This window comes from Neolamprologus brichardi, chromosome 10 (assembly GCF_056152115.1).
Source record: "Neolamprologus brichardi isolate AB-2024 chromosome 10, ASM5615211v1, whole genome shotgun sequence".
Classification (NCBI taxonomy): domain Eukaryota; kingdom Metazoa; phylum Chordata; class Actinopteri; order Cichliformes; family Cichlidae; genus Neolamprologus; species Neolamprologus brichardi.
The window spans coordinates 31442973-31447736 of NC_142113.1; the positions used below are offsets into that span (position 1 = coordinate 31442973).

The 4764-nt window shown below is 40.9% G+C and overlaps 1 long non-coding RNA gene across 1 annotated transcript; it reads left to right on the forward strand.

Annotated features, from left to right (window-relative positions):
• The first annotated feature begins 225 nt into the window (after positions 1-225).
• Positions 226-3924, forward strand: LOC148100990 (uncharacterized). The gene is made up of 3 exons (XR_015719699.1): positions 226-394; positions 535-610; positions 3848-3924. It is a non-coding gene; the product is annotated as an uncharacterized LOC148100990 (long non-coding RNA).
• The last annotated feature ends 840 nt before the right edge of the window (positions 3925-4764 follow it).

Below are 4764 nucleotides of genomic sequence, written 5' to 3' on the forward strand. Positions count from 1 at the left end.
AATTTCTTTCCCCGTCGTCTTCTCGCTCCCTCTCCGTCTCGCTGCTTCACTCGTTCTGATTATCTTCTCCCGCTCACTTTCTCCCTCTCTCACTTTCTGGCTCACAAATCTCGAAAATTGAGATCTGAAGGCTGGTGCAGTGGGAAGCCTTGATACAAGGCTACCACTCTCAGTCAAATGAAGACACTCCTTTGGCATCGAGAGGCGGGAGCACAACCTGCTCACACTTGTCTCTCTGAGAGATTTTGCTCTGGAGGGCCAGAGCTTCCTTTTTATTCTGGCAGTAACACAAGAGGTGTGATGTGTTAGGGGGGTATGTTTATGTATTTAAATGTATACGTCAGAGCAGACTGTACGGTTGTGCACTTCTTGGAAAATGCTTTCAGCTGGAAAGGTAAAAGACAAATATGGACTGCGCTTGCATTTACATTTTGATTCCTTTTGATTTTCCACAGTTAAGTCAGTTCTCCATGTAGCTCAGGATCATTTCATGCATTTCCTTCCTGCATGCACTGCTGGGGCCCAACCGAACAGCTTCAGCTGCAGCCCACTGCACAAGCTCCTACCTGCACATGTAAATGCACCTGGTGTGATGAGCACAAGCTTTCTGGTAAATCCTGACTTTTTATTTTTATTTCTTTTCTCACAAGTGAAAAACGTACTGAGAACAAATTACAGGAAATTACAGAGGAGATGTTTGTTTGTTTGTTTGTTTGGCCGGAGGATGATCTGTGAGTTTACTGGAAAACATGACGGATGTTTTATAAACTCGATTGCTGGAAAAGTTTCTTTGTGGGGGTGTAGAGCAAGGTCATGTTAACAATCCAATAAATATTGTCTGACGCACCAAGGTCGTCAAGGACAACTTAATGATTTATTTTTTAAAATTGACAAAAATCTTAGAAACTAAGATTCTTATGTGTACTGCCAACATATAGTAGGTAAAATATCATGGCACATTTGACCTCTGACCTCTCCTTCAAGGTCAATAGATGAGTGATTCATTATAGTGATGTACCGTCATTTGTAAGATCCATGTTTTCTACTGCCATTGTTTGTACTGGCTACATTCAGCTTATGGTACCAAGATAAGGAAGCTTATCATATTATAATTTGTAAACTAAAGGCAGTGTAGACTACAGTGTAGCCAGTTGTAGTATTTCTAATGACCTGCAGGAGGCAGCGCCTCTGGTCATTTAAAAAAAAGAGTGAAAAACAGACAAATGTGACGGGATGTTTGATTCCAGAGTCGGAGGCCACCTCCGTGTTCTCTATAACATGTCTTCAGTAACTTCTGTCATCTGCATGGGTTAAAGTCGCTTCTTCCTTTGTGCTGTTTTTGTTTATATTACAGCTTTGTGTCATTGCTATTGTTAATTCCTGTGTTACTTTGATGATCACTGACTTTGTGTGTTGTGTGTTTCTCCTCCCCTGTTTCTCCACTTCTGTAAATGCCTTCCTTTTTTTCTTACCTGACTCTTGTCACTCGTGTGTTTCATCATCTGAATGTTCCCGTTTCCTTTTCGTACCTGGACCTTTTTTTGGTCAGTGGTTATTTTTGGGCAGCACAGTGGTTAGCACTGTTGCCGCACAGCAAGAAGGTCCTGAGTTCAATTCCACCATCAGGCCGGGGTCTTTCTGTGTGGAGTTTGCATGTTCTCCCCGTGTTTGCGTGGGTTCCCTCCGGGTACTCCGGCTTCCTCCCACCGTCCAAAGACATGCAGCTTGTGGGGATAGGTTAATTGGAAAATCCAAATTACCACTAGGTGTGAATGTGAGTGCGAATGGTTGTCTGTCCCTGTGTGTTGGCCCTGTGACAGACTGGCGACCTGTCCAGGGTGTACCCGCCTCTCGCCCTATGACAGCTGGGATAGGCTCCAGCGCCCCCCGCGACCCTGAAAAGGATAAGCGGAAGCGAATGGATGGATGGTTATTTTTGTTTTTTCTGTCTATTTTTATACATCTAACAAGTAATTATTTTAATACATTTAGACTTTTGTTTCTGCAATCAGTTTAAATGCCCTTCATTTTGTTCAAATTCTTGGCCAAACTCTGATAAAAGATAATACTGCAGAATCCAGCAATAGAGGGACATTTACACAATGAAACAAAGGGTATTACTGAAAACCAAAAATGTCTGCCTCTGTGGATTTCAGTGTAGATTGTGGTTAGCAGATCACTAAAAGGTGAGACACACATGACACATGGAGTGCATGTAAGCCTGAAAAGTGAACAGATCCTAAAATCCATTTTCAAATCTAGTGGGAGTGGAATGTACAGAGTAACACTGGCCTTCTATCGATTCTTGTTAAGAGCCTGGTGGCTGAAGTGTCCGGAGCCAATTAATGGGTTTTTGGTGAGGAGGCTGCTAAAATAGTCAAGGTGTGAGAGGAGATGAAGGCATGTAAAATGTAAAAACAGAGGGTGTATTTTTTTTTTTTTTAAATAACATACAACTTTAACTGCACCAGCTTTGTTGCATGTTGTGCAAAATTGAAGTCTGACTGTTAAACCAAACAGCAAAGTTCGGGAGATCACTTGTTTTGCCATGTGTTGACAGTCACAGTCACTGGTTCGTTAACAGTGTAATAATGAAGCCAATTAAATGTTTGTGGATCTGTAAGACATCAGCATTGGAAGCAGGTAGAGATAAAATTACAGTGGTCTCATACTTGATCCCTGGGGGACGCCACCACTGACAATAGAAACTGAGAGCAAGTAGATATTGATCTAATTTGTGGGACAAGTAGAACCGATATTTAACGGATATGAAGAGAACAATTTTAAAGCTGTAATGGGCGTTCCCACCCACAGGCTCAGTCTGTCCAATAGAAAGCTGTGGTCAGTCAAACATATTCCTAAAACCCGAATAAACAATGATGGAAGGCATCCCAACATCAACACAATGATATAAGTCACTCTGAGAAGGATTGTTTTTCTCTTAAGCAGCCTGGAGATGGATCTCCTATGTTGGGAGGTCAAATTCAGCTCAGATTCTTCTTTTAATAGTTTCATAAAAACAATTTTGAGGTTTTGTCTGGAACAAACACCAGGTTTATCACATCAACTGGGCAGAACTTTTAGATCGTAACCAAGAATGTTAACAGGATTGTAATGAATCACCACTGTCAGTTTGTTTGGTTACCAAATAATCAACAATATCTATATTCATTTCAATTTAGGTCAAAGTGCTAGACTAATGGACTGAATCATTTCACAGTTGCATGGCTAAATGCACAACTTCTCATAAATGAAGCTGCAATAATCAGAAGCGATGGTGATAACATAAACCAATAGTACAGATTATCTGAGCTGCTCGTGCAATTGAATATTGTGCATAATTGGTGCTTTACGTATAAGAATTTTGCTGCCTTATTACTTGAAACCTCCCTTTAAGCAGAAACATTTTAAATCTCAAATAACTCCGTTGTGTAAAGGTTACATTTATGGTCTTTTCCATTTAGAGAAGGTACGTTTTTTTTGTTCCTGTGACATGGAGCGAAGACGCAGAGAAAACCACTACAATAGTACTTACTCATTAACTTCAGTTCATTTAAGTGTGGCGTCTTTTGTTAAAAGGAATTAAAGTGAGCGGCTTCAGTCTGTTGAGGGTGTCACATTTATTAAAAGGAAATTAGTAATGTTCTGCTTCTTTTATTAGCATCCAGACGGCTTTGTGCATTTATATTTTTGAGACCAAACACTGAAGACATTGTATGATTTGTTATAGTACAAGCCATTACATTATGTGTTTCTTTTTTTAATTCATATTTGTCTGGCTTGTTTTAAGCACATTTCTTTTAATGTTTATTCTTTAAATGTAATCTTGAAAATGTGGCATTCACAGATGTCATTGGGATGAGGTGGGCATACAGAAGACACTGAGGATCGTTGTCTCCATCCTGCGTGGTGCCTTCTTTACGGTAAGCGTCTAAGGCGATGTTAGTATTAGTTTGCAGTTATGTTCAATACAAGCAGTTGGTTATTATTTCTTTTTGGGCTATTAGTGATTACAGGTCTATATCACAAATAACTATTGCAGTAAACTCGCAGACAAACCAAATGGACTGAACTATGTTAATATTAAACATTAGCTCCAAGAAAGTTCCTAGAAAACTTAAGTAGTGGTGTACTTTCAAAAATGTTTATCAATTTGATACCAAGTACATACAAAGCCAGTGTCACCAATACCAATTAAAAGACTGGTATGGATATGTCAGTTGGGTTAATATGTTCAAGACACAATGCCACGACTGTCATTACGCAGGTATCAGTAAAGGCTCAGTTTCTTACGGAGCCCCGCAGGGGACATGGGAGAAAAAAAAAATTAAGACGGACTTTTGCGAGATCTCGCAAAACAAACTCGGGATCTCGCAAAAGTTTTAGCCGCATTCTTCGGATGCCGGCTCGAAGCCGACCGGGAGGTTGAGGCACGATGTGCCGGAAAAGCGGTGTTCCTCCCGGCTGTAGTAGGTCTCGACCTCCCGTTAGCTTCGAGCTAACGGGAAGCTAACGGGTTAGCTTCGAGCTAACGGGAGGTCGAAGGCCGAAGAATGCGGCTAAAACTTTTGCGAGATCCTGAGTTTGTTTTGCGAGATCTCGCAAAAGTCCGTCTTAATTTTTTTTTCTCCCATGTCCCCTGCGGGGCTCCGTAGTTTCTTGGTATTTCATCAGTTCGTCAAGGTGTCTTGACCCAAAGCTGGTACAAAAGAGAATCACCAAAGCCAGCGGTCTTCATCCACCTCGCAGTTATTTGGAAAATTC